This window comes from Salarias fasciatus, chromosome 16, assembly GCF_902148845.1.
Source record: "Salarias fasciatus chromosome 16, fSalaFa1.1, whole genome shotgun sequence".
NCBI classification, from domain to species: Eukaryota; Metazoa; Chordata; class Actinopteri; order Blenniiformes; family Blenniidae; genus Salarias; species Salarias fasciatus.
The window spans coordinates 33402741-33414949 of record NC_043760.1 but is presented as its reverse complement, the minus strand read 5'-3'; the positions used below and the strand labels follow the sequence as shown (position 1 = coordinate 33414949).

The window sequence follows — 12209 nt, the reverse complement described above, 5'->3', positions numbered from 1 at the left end:
GTCCTGCTGACTCAGCAGCTTCACTTTGGTTCTCACACTGTTTAAAGGAAAACACAGTTCAAAGGCTGAGACTGGGAGACATTTGGGGAAGAAACTCAGTGAATCCAGGACACACAGCTGCAAACACATGACCCCATCATGCAGCTGATGTTTCAGTTTCATATCTTATTGGATATGATGTTCATGTTAGGCACAAATCAATTGGTAAAGAATGGAGTCCAGCTCCTCAGTATGCTGGAGCCTCAAGAAGCTCAAACATCTCAAGATACTGAGATGTTTGAGCTTCAGATCTAGATTTGTCCTGATTCCAGTCTCTTTTTCAAAGCTGGGGTCAGCAGGGCGGCCTGTGTTCATCTCATCTCAGCAACACATGTTTCTTCAGCGTTAACACAGTTGATTTATTTGGACTGAACTCACTCTCTCTCTCTCTCTCTCTCTCTCTCTCTCTCTCTCTCTCCACACTGACAGCACCAGATTTTAGCCCGGGACAGATTATCTACAGCTTCAGACACACCTACCTGATCACAGACCTCATGGGGGAAGGCTCTTATGGGAAGGTTGTCAAAGGCCAGAAGCTGGACGACAAACGGAACGTGGCAATCAAGGTCTTGAAGAGGGATGGAGAGGACGTCTGGCGCGAGGTAGCTGTTTGGGCCTCTGGAGATATGTCCATGCTCACATTTCTTTTCCCACGGCACTATAAGAACTGGAATGTGTTTTTTTTTTCTTTTCGTTGGAATCATTGACATATTTTCCTCTTTCCTCCCCAGCTGAACGCATTAAGAACCATAGCAGTGCTGGATGCGGACCTCTGCAATGTGGTGCAGTTTTATGAATGCTTTAATAGCATGGGCCGCCCCTGCATGGCCTTTGAAATGCTGGACTTGGATTTGTACCAGTTCATGGGAACACGGAAGTGGGCTCCCATGCCTTGTAGTGAAATCCGCCCGATCGCCAAGCAGGTTTGTATTCTTTGTGCCAATAATGAGAAAAGAGTGAGTCCTCATCCTTGTCAGCATCACTAACCTGACCTCTCATGCTTTGTTTGTGCAGCTTCTGGTGGCTCTGGACGCTCTGGCCAGTCTGGGTGTGGTCCACTCAGACGTCAAGACGGACAACGTAATGCTGGTGGATGCAGTGAATCAGCCACTGAGGGTGAAGCTGATCGATTTCGGGCTGGCTCGATCAGCCGTCACAATACTGCAAGGAGAGTTGCTTCAGGCTGTGGCCTACAGGTAGGTTGACCCTGCAGGGTCCTGGTTCAGTCCACGCTTCTCGCGTTCTTCTGAACCTCACTGTTCTGTGGCTGCTCTCAGTCAGCCAGTAGATCTGACAGATTGTGCTCCTGTCTTTCCTCCTCAGGGCCCCGGAAATCTGGCTCGGCCTCCCCATCACCGAGGCCATCGACATGTGGGGGCTGGGCTGCACGCTGGCCTTCCTCCTCCTGGGAATCAACCTCTTCCCGTCACACTGCGAATACCAGACGGTAGGTCTGCTTCCTCAACATGTCTCCACAAGCAGGTAGAAACCCTGGAAAGAGTCTAAGCTCGTGTGTGTGTGTGTGTGTGTGATTTGTGTCTGCAGGTGAGGTTCATGGTGCAGATTCTGGGCCAGCCAGAGGACCGGCTGATCCAGGCCGGGATGTTCTCCCAAGCGTTTTTCGTCAGGCAGTTTGCTCCAGGCCGTCCACGCTTTAGGCTGCGGGTAAGTTCACCTGTCCTCTTCCACTGAAGCTGCTTTCATCATTTTCCTTGAAGAATTCTAAAACTGTTCTTTTCACTCTGTTTCTTCAGACACCAGAAGAATATTTTGCGGGCACCGGCTACCAAACAACAGCGTGTTCCCCCTTCACGACGCTGAGCTGCCTGGACCAGCTGGTTCATGTAAGTCTCCTCTGCTCTGCTCTTGGACCTTCTTCCCTTCCTCAGTTCCAGTCACTTTACAACCTGCCCCAGTCACCCACACCGACACTTCACCCAGGCCCTGCTCTGGACTGTTCATCACAGCGCTTTGAAATCTTCACTGCTTCTATTCCATGTCTTCTATCTTCTATATCAGTCAGCTAAAAGATATAAAATCAATGAACTAATGAAGCATAAAGGAAAAAAAAAAATCCTAGATTGGAACAATACGAAGTTTGATCCAAATACATCTCACTGAGCTGATTTCATGTCTGAAAGAAGTGAAGCCCTGGAGGTGTGGAACCTTCCATTCCTCTTCCTGTGCTTCACCAAAGGAATGCTGTGAAGAATCAGACCAAATCCCCTGATCTGACTGTGTTTCCTCATCCAGATCCATCCACACCACCACGACAGCGAGCTGGAGGACAGGAAGGCTCTTGTGGACCTGCTGAAGGGGATGCTGGATCTGGACGGGCGTCTCAGGCTGAGGCCTCACGAGGCTCTGCAGCACCCCTTCATCTCCATGAGCCACCTGAGGCAGGACCCCCGCCACACTCAGTAGTAAGTTTCTGTTCGAGTCTCACCTGAGAGCTGCTGCTGCTTCTGACCAATCACTGACTGTCCTTCTTCTTCCAGCCTGATCGCCTCCCAGCAGAACCTGGAGGTCTCTGCAGTCAAGGACTCCATCCAGGGACAGATGCCATTTGTGGCCCCCAAGGACTCTCTCAGCCCCGACTGGCCTGTGGCCCCCAAAGAGTCTCTCAGCCCCGACTGGCCTGTGGCCCTCGGAGGGGCTTCTCGCCCCGACTGGCCTGTGGCCCCCGGAGAGGCTTCTCGCCCCGACTGGCCTGTGGCCCTCGGAGAGGCTTCTAGCCCCAACTGGCCTGTGGCCCTCGGAGGGGCTTCTCGCCCCAACTGGCCTGTGGCCCTCGGAGGGGCTTCTCGCCCCAACTGGCCTGTGGCCCTCGGAGAGGCTTCTAGCCCCAACTGGCCTGTGGCCCTCGGAGAGGCTTCTAGCCCCAACTGGCCTGTGGCCCTCGGAGGGGCTTCTCGCCCCAACTGGCCTGTGGCCCCCAAGGACTCTCACAGCCCCGACTGGCCTGTGGCCCTCGGAGGGGCTTCTCGCCCCAACTGGCCTGTGGCCCCCAAGGACTCTCACAGCCCCGACTGGCCTGTGGCCCTCGGAGAGGCTTCTAGCCCCGACTGGCCTGTGGCCCCCGGAGAGGCTTCTCGCCCCGACTGGCCTGTGGCCCTCGGAGGGGCTTCTCGCCCCAACTGGCCTGTGGCCCTCAAGGACTCTCACAGCCCCGACTGGCCTGTGGGCCCCAAAGAGTCTCTCAGCCCCGACTGGCCTGTGGGCCCCAAAGAGTCTCTCAGCCCCGACTGGCCTGTGGCCCTCGGAGAGGCTTCTAGCCCCAACTGGCCTGTGGCCCCCATGGACTCTCACAGCCCCGACTGGCCTGTGGCCCTCGGAGAGGCTTCTAGCCCCAACTGGCCTGTGGCCCTCGGAGGGGCTTCTCGCCCCAACTGGCCTGTGGCCCCCATGGACTCTCACAGCCCCGACTGGCCTGTGGCCCTCGGAGAGGCTTCTAGCCCCAACTGGCCTGTGGCCCTCGGAGGGGCTTCTCGCCCCAACTGGCCTGTGGCCCTCAAGGACTCTCACAGCCCCGACTGGCCTGTGGGCCCCAAAGAGTCTCTCAGCCCCGACTGGCCTGTGGGCCCCAAAGAGTCTCTCAGCCCCGACTGGCCTGTGGCCCTCGGAGAGGCTTCTAGCCCCAACTGGCCTGTGGCCCCCATGGACTCTCACAGCCCCGACTGGCCTGTGGCCCTCGGAGAGGCTTCTAGCCCCAACTGGCCTGTGGCCCTCGGAGGGGCTTCTCGCCCCAACTGGCCTGTGGCCCCCATGGACTCTCACAGCCCCGACTGGCCTGTGGCCCTCGGAGAGGCTTCTAGCCCCGACTGGCCTGTGGCCCCCAAGGACTCTCACAGCCCCGACTGGCCTGTGGCCCTTGGAGGGGCTTCTAGCCCCAAGTGGCCTGTGGCCCCCAAGGACTCTCTCAGCCCCGACTGGCCTGTGGCCCTCGGAGAGGCTTCTCGCCCCGACTGGCCTGTGGCCCCCAAGGACTCTCACAGCCCCGACTGGCCTGTGGCCCTCGGAGAGGCTTCCAGCCCCGACTGGCCTGTGGCACCCAAGGACTCTCTCAGCCCCGATTGGCCTGTGGCCCTCGGACAGGCTTCTAGCCCCAACTGGCTTGTGGCCCTCGGAGAGGCTTCTCGCCCCGACTGGCCTGTGGCCCCCAAGGATTCTCACAGCCCCGACTGGCCTGTGGCCCTCGGAGGGGCTTCTAGCCCCAAGTGGCCTGTGGCCCCCAAGGACTCTCTCAGCCCCGACTGGCCTGTGGCCCTCGGAGAGGCTTCTCGCCCCGACTGGCCTGTGGCCCCCAAGGACTCTCACAGCCCTGACTGGCCTGTGGCCCTCGGAGAGGCTTCTCGCCCCGACTGGCCTGTGGCCCCCGGAGAGGCTTCTCGCCCCGACTGGCCTGTGGCCCCCAAGGACTCTCACAGCCCCGACTGGCCTGTGGCCCTCGGAGAGGCTTCTAGCCCCGACTGGCCTGTGGCCCCCAAGGACTCTCTCAGCCCCGACTGGCCTGTGGCCCTCGGACAGGCTTCTAGCCCCAACTGGCCTGTGGCCCTCGGAGAGGCTTCCAGCCCCGAGCCGTCAGTGGCCCTCGAAGAGGCTTCCAGCCCCGAGCCGTCAGTGGCCCTCGAAGAGGCTTCCAGCCCCGAGCCGTCAGTGGCCCTCGAAGAGGCTTCCAGCCCCGAGCCGCCTGTGGCCCTCGAAGAGGCTTCCAGCCCCGAGCCGCCTGTGGCCCTTGAAGAGGCTTCCAGCCCCGAGCCGCCTGTGGCCCTCGAAGAGGCTTCCAGCCCCGAGCCGTCAGTGGCCCTCGAAGAGGCTTCCAGCCCCGAGCCGCCTCTGGCCCCCGAGGAGGCTTCTAGCCCCGAGCCGTCTGTGGCCCTCGAAGAGGCTTCCAGCCCCGAGCCGTCTGTGGCCCTCGAAGAGGCTTCCAGCCCCGAGCCGTCTGTGGCCCCCGTGCAGTCTCCAAGTCCCAAGCCGCCATTGGCCCTCAAAGAGGCTTCCAGCCCCGAGCCGTCAGTGGCCCTCGAAGAGGCTTCCAGCCCCGAGCTGTCAGTGGCCCCCGAAGAGGCTTCTGGCCCCGAGCCGCCAGTGGCCCTCGAAGAGGCTTCTAGCCTCGAGCCGCCAGTGGCCCTCGAAGAGGTTTCCAGCCCCGAGCCGCCAGTGGCCCTCGAAGAGGCTTCTAGCCCCGAGCCGCCAGTGGCCCTAGAAGAGGCTTCCAGCCCCGAGCCGCCAGTGGCCCTCGAAGAGGCTTCTAGCCTCGAGCCGCCAGTGGCCCTCGAAAAGGCTTCTAGCCCCGAGCCGCCAGTGGCCCTCGAAGAGGCTTCCAGCCCCGAGCCGCCAGTGGCCCTCGAAGAGGCTTTCAGCCCCGAGCCGCCTGTGGCCCCCGAGGAGGCTTCTAGCCCCAAGCCGTCTACCGAGCCATCTGTGTACCCCGAGGAGTCTCCCAGCCCCGAGGAGGCTTCTAGCCCCGAGCCGTCAGTGGCCCGTAAAGAGGCTTCCAGCCCCGAGCCGCCAGTGGCCCTTGAGCCAATTCTACCGCCCGAGCAGTCTGAGGCCCCTGAGTCGTCCGAGGCCCCTGATTCCTCTGTGCTCCACCATGGCCGTTTCAGGACATTCATCAAGCGGATCCACAGAGTCTGCAGGAGGATCAGGACTACTTTCGGTCGCTGCCTCCGTCCCCAGGTGGAGGAGGACTAATTCTGTGTGCCTGCCTCAAGGTTACGATGCACAACAAGAAAAAAGAAAAAAAGGGGGGGCAGAGAGGGAGATGGTGGCTTAAAACCGGCTCCTGCAAGTCCCGGACAAATCAGCACCACAAACGGAGCAAACGACAAACACCAAAACTCCCAAACAAACAAGAAGAGCTGGCTGTGGAAGAGGACTCGGCTGACGGAGACATGCTAACAGCTAGCAGCGCAGCTCTACACCAAGGCTACGTAGCATAAAAAGCGAGATAGGAGAGCTCAAACAACACAGGAAAAAGGAGCTGACCACGTTTAAGGAGGAACTCAAAGTGTCACAGAGCGGGATGGAAACACCCACCCAGGCAGACAGGCAGATTTGAACTTCTTTACTTCCAGGAATGCAGGAACTAAACAACGCAGGACTGAGCTGAGCTGAGCTGAGCTAAGAAGATGAGCGAACATGAGAAGAACATGAAAAACAGACAAACAGTTGAGACAGGGCATTTTAAAACAATAAAAAAATAATCACTCAGAACATCCAGGACTTTGGGAGCTTTCTTGTGTACATCGACACCTGTGAGCTGCTTTCAGCACACAGGGTAGTGCGGGGGGGGCAAGCTGAAACTGTCCTGCATCCCGAGAGTCACACCGCGCTCCAGCTGAGCGTCAAAAAACCCACACGCGCTTTTTACTGTAAAACACAGTCCATTCCTCATTATTTGCCATATTGAACTCTGCCGAATTATTAGAAAAATCACGAGGAAAAGGCACAAATTGAAATAAGGAACGCAAATACGACAAAAATGAAAATGAAACTTAAATCATGTGTTTTGCTGGTGCAATGTTTCGACTCGCTGGGTCTTTTTTGGGCGCTGAAACCACGCAAAAAAAGTACCGTATTGGCCCGAATATAAGACGATGTTTTTTCCCAGAAATTGCATCCTCAAAAGTGGGGTCGTGTTATAATCGCGGACTTACGGTAGATGGTCAATACGCATCCGCGCCGCTAGATGGAGCCAAAGTATCACTGAGCAGAGAGCGAGTGGAGCGATGAAATGAGGTCAAATGATCTGATGAAAAATGGTGGATCATCTGGAACAAAGGGGCTGAACGCTGGACAACTGAGCAAACAACAGAGGAGAAGTTATGATACCAACTTTAAACTGATGGTGATCAACGCAGCAGAGTCATCAAACTACTGCCAAGCCGCCAGGAGGTCTGGTGGAGCAGAGCCTCGTTCTTATTGGAGAGCACAGAAAAAACACTACAGATGCTAACGCTATGAGAAAAGCTTTCCGTGGTCCTGAGAGACGCTTCAGAGAGACTGATAGAAGGGAGAGTGAATACGTCTCTGAAAGACGGAAAGACAGAATGTCCACCACCAGAGCCTGATTCAGCTGAAGGAGCTGGAAAGTTATTTACATCATTTATGCAGTTTGGACCCCTTGAGGTTCTTATTTGTTGCTTATTGTTTCTTATTTTGAGAAAGAGAATATATTTTTTATTCAATACTCTATATTTTTTCATTTTATATCTCGTGAAATGTTATTTCAGTTGTGAGTTTTTTAGTTTATAATAATAGTATCGTAAAAAGTTGTTTTATGAGTGACCTTATTGTCTTCAGCATTTTTTTTTTTTTCACAAAATGATCTTTGAAAAATAGGGGTCGTGTTATAATCGGAGTCGTCTTATATTCGGGCCAATATGGTACATGTTCCTTCAACACACAATCGGGCTTAATAAGGTAAATATGAGGCACAATTCGGCGTGACTGAATTTAGGCTGTCTTCTGTGTCTGAGGCTCAGAGACAGAATGAAGTTTGAGGAAGTGGCCTCAAAAGAAACTTAAATTTTTCATCTGCTCTGCTGTTGGTGGTGTGCGTATTTGTGTGTGTGTGTGTGTGTGTGTGTGTTGGGGTCACAATATTGGTAAAGATTGGTATTTTAAGCTATTATAAATGATATTTGATGAATTGTAAAATTATTACACACACATTTTGAATGGCCTCGGTAAACTTCAAATGAGCCATTTTAATCGCGATTAATCGTGATAACTCCAGGATTGGGATGCGCTTAATCGCGATTAAGAAATTTAATCGTTGCCCAGTTCTAATTTTTTTCATCTCTGCTGGGAGCCAGTGATGCTCAGGACCCGGAGCAGGCTGTGCATCTCCTGCTGGAGCGTGAAGAGGCTGGGATATGGAGAACTCAGGGGGAGCAGTCGGAGGTGGAGCAGATGGCCACACAGAGGTGGTTGTAATAATAATAATAATAACAATAATAATAATAATAATAATAATGATAATAATAATAATAATAATAATAATAGTAATAATAATAATAATAATAATAATAATAATAATAATACAATTCATTTCACAGCGCCTTTCTGAACCCCCAACGACACTTTACAAAAGATTAAAACACATTACAAAAAACTACAGAAAACATAACAACAGTGAATTAAAAGAAATAATGAGGTTACAAATGATAGGCTGATTAAAACAGAGTTTTGAGTCTGGATTTGAACTGAGATAGAGAATCGAGGTTGCGGATGTCTGGAGGAGAGAGTTCCAGAGTTGGGGAGCAGAGCAGCTGACTGCTCTGCTCTCCATGGTGCTGGGGGGGATGGGGGCACAGAGAGGTGGAGAGAGGAGGACCTGAGGGAGCATGAGAGGGGGCCACGTGTATGAGATCAGGCAGATTGGGGGGGGGGGGGTTGTGGATGGCTTTAAATGTAAACAGAAGTATTTTGAAAATGATCCGGAAATTCACAGGGAGCCAGTGGAGCTGCTGGAGGACGGGGGTGATGTGCTGAGAGGAAGGGGTTTTGGTGACGATACGAGCTGCTGAGTTCTGAGTTCCAGTTGGAGCTGATGGAGGGATTTGTGGGGGACGCCAAAGAGGAGTGAGTTGCAGTAGTGGAGGCGGGAGGTGACGAGGCTGTGGACCAGGATGGCAGTGGTGTGAGGGGTGAGGGAGGGGCGAGAGAGGGGTGAGGGAGGGGCGGAGACGGTTTATATTGCGTAGGTGGAAGTAAGCAGACCGAGTGATGTTATTAATGTGGGAGTGGAAAGAGAGTGAGCTGTGAGGACGACACCCAGACTTTAACCTGAGGGGAGGGGGACACTGTGGAGCTGTCCACTGTGAGGGACAACCTGTTTGATTTGGAGAGTGAGGACTCGGTGCCAACAAGAAGAAGTTCAGTTTTATCACTATTTAATTTCAGGAAATTTGAGGTGAACCAGGATTTGATTTCAGCGATGCAGAGGGTGAGAGAGGAGGGTGGGAGAGTGGAGTTTGGTTTACTGGAGAGATAGAGCTGGGTGTCGTCCACGTAGCAGTGAAAATTAATACCGAACTTCCAGAAAAAGTTACCGAAGGGGAAGGAGGTATATGATGAAGAGGAAGTTGTTGGGATCTGAACCAGGTTTCTTCAGGATGGGGCTGACAGCTGCAGATTTAAAAAGAGCGGGAACAGTTCCAGAGGACAGCGAGGAGTGGATGATGGCTGATATGAGGGGGAGTAGAGAGGGGAGGCAGGATCTGACCAGGACTGTGGGGAGGGGGTCCAGCTGACAGGTCGAAGGCTTGGACTTGGTGATGAGGACGGAGATATCAGAGGCGGGAGGGAGTTCAAAGGTGGAAAGTAGATGAGATGGCGGGAGAGGTTCAGAGGAGGGGAGAAGAGAGGTAGTGGAGCTGAGATGTTGGTGGATTATCAAAACCTTGTCATTAAAGAACTGGAGGAGAGAGTTACAGGACTCTGCAGAGTCCAGGTGGGGGGGTAGAGAGTCAGGGGGCTGGATGATGCTGTTGAAAACCGAAAAGAATGTCTTACTGCTGCTTGCATTGGAGCAGATGAGATCGGAGTAAAATTCTGATTTAGCTTGGGAAATTGAGTCCTTATAAAGAGATAAATGAGCAGTAAACATGTCTTTGTGAATGTTGAGTCCAGATTTACAAAAGGGTCTTTCAAGCTGATGATTTTTGGATTTCATATTACGGAGAACAGGAGTAAACCAGGGAGCACACCGGGTAAAGAAAACAGAGCGAGATTTTTCAGGAGTGAGTGAGTTGAGGATGTGAGTGAGTCCATTATTGTCCAGGGAGACAAGGTCATCGGGGGTGGAGGAAGAGTCCAAAGTCAGGGTGGAGATGCAGGGGGAGAGGGAGTCCATGTTAATATCCTTAATGTTGCGGAATGAAATGAAACGGAGAGACGGAGGGGGACATTAAATGAGAGAAGAAAATGGTCTGTAATATGAAGGTGAACAGCAGAACAGTTGGAAGGAGTGAGACCGGAGCAGCAGGTTAATGCTGCGTTCACACCGGATGCGAGTAGCGCGGCGAGTGCGGCCGATTTACATAGAAAATATATGGTTTTCGCGCGGTAAGGAAGCGGCGAGCGGTGACGCGGCGAGAATTCAGCGAATTGAGCGGCGGCTGCTCCGCCGCTCTACTCACGCGGATCGCGCGGCGGCCGCGCGAACCGCACGGCGGCCGCGCAAACCGCTCTACTCGCGCCGCTCAAAGTTGGAAAAGCTGAACTTTTGAGGGAATTCGCGAGCGGCGAACCAATCACATTGCCGCTCTATATGACGTCGTTTATGACGAACCGGAGCACCCGCGAAACACCAGAAATGGATGATAAACTGATTACAGCGGTCTGCGCTCGCCCTGAGCTTTACGACCCTTCGTCGTATTTTTATCGGGACAGGAATAAAAAGGAGCTTGCTTGGAGGAAGATTAGTGAGGAGGTCGGGTCCCCGGGTAAGTTTTGTTCACTTTTTACGTGAGTGCGCCTTGTAAATGTGTGTAGCTACTCAAATCTGGTTAGCACAATGTTAGCTACAATGCTACTGCTCGTTCTCCGTTCACTAGTCAATGTGTGTTTATTCAGCTGAAGTATGCAAAAAGCGGTGGAAAAACCTGAGGGACACGTACACCAAAGAGAGCAGGAAGGAGAAAGAGAGGAGGAGAAGCGGTGCAGCAGCAGAGTCAGCACAGAGGTGGAAGTACCTTGCTGTCCTGTCTTTCCTCGAGCCCTTCATCACCCCCCGGGAAACATCGGGCAACATGTCCCAGGGAGGGGCCGAGGGGGATCAGGCAGCAGGGTACAGCCCAGAGCCGCAGGAAGAAGCAGCAGCAGCAGCAGCAGGGCTGTCAGGTGCAGCTCGGTGGTAATGACAAGGAAAAAGAGCAGATATGAAATGGTAGAGAAAAAAAATGCTTTGTCTGCCCAGTTTGCTGCCTTTTTTTTAATAATAATTGTCGGAATTATCATTATTTCTGTCTTTATTATTATTATTAATTCGTTATTGATGATATTGGTAGTAGTATAGCAGTAATTTTAGTAATTTAAGTATAGAAGTGCACATTGCATGTGGCGTGAAATCATTTTAACTTTTGTCATGACAGAATCAGACACTGAGCCTGACGCCCTGCCTGGCCCAGAGTCCCCCGCTGCTGCTTTTGCTTCCACCTCTGTGCTGACTGACCCCGCTGCTGCAGCTGCAGGTGAGCATGCATCCAAAGAAATGTTTCATTACTTGAATTTAGGTATTTTACCAAACTTCTCATCTGCCTTCTTGATTTTGCTTGTGATTTGCTAAAGAAGTCCTTAACAACTTTATAAACAGAATGTGTGCAGGTTTATTGTTTATTTCGTATTTTTGTGAAGCTTGTTTCTGCTTTTAACATTCTCATTGCTTTGTTTTTTTTAGGCCCACCAAAGAAGAGGCAAAGAAGGAGGCCCCAGTTCTCTCCAGGGCCGTCCGAGTATGAATGCCGGATCATGGAGGAACTGAGGGCCAGCAGGGAGGCGCGATTGTCTAGTCCAATGACACCTGATGACCACTTCCTGCTTTCTTTGGGGCCTCTCCTGCAAAAAGTGCCACCTCATCTCAAAGACTTTGTAAAATTTCAAATTCACAAATTACTTTATGAGAACAGCACTGTAACGCTGAATTTGGAACCATTGGAGCCGTCAGAGTGATTTTTCACTAAACGAGGTGACATCTTTTGCAGGAGAGGAAAGACTTCTTTACGTGTCTCTCATTTTTTCCACCGCACCTCCTCCAAGCAAGCTCCTTTTCATTCCTGTCCCATGTTTAAATATGTAAATAGTTTTCTGTGTAATAATAATTCAAATTAAATATTCTTTTGTATCAAGACTTGGTTTGGTACTTCAAGAACAGCATTTTTATGGTTGGTTTAAAAGGTTTACCTTTCAAAATACTAATCTTTTAAACACAAAGGAAGGATGGACAAAAGGTAAAGTTGCTTTGAATGTTTTATTAATTTCACCTTATTAGACGTGATGATCTTGAAGACAGCAGTGGAGTCAGTAATTACCTGCAAAAAGGAAGAGACGTGAAAAGAACAACGGTACATGCAGCATAACCATGTGCTTAGAAAACATGACATTATAGCTTTTTATGTCAAATATTAATTAGTGAATATACATTTTTAAAGTCAGACAGC

At 52.2% G+C, this 12209-nt stretch overlaps 1 long non-coding RNA gene across 1 annotated transcript; it reads left to right on the top strand.

Moving 5' to 3' along the window:
* The first annotated feature begins 11166 nt into the window (after positions 1-11166).
* On the top strand, positions 11167-11897 carry LOC115403467 (uncharacterized). The gene is made up of 2 exons (XR_003933209.1): positions 11167-11243; positions 11450-11897. It is a non-coding gene; the product is annotated as an uncharacterized LOC115403467 (long non-coding RNA).
* The last annotated feature ends 312 nt before the right edge of the window (positions 11898-12209 follow it).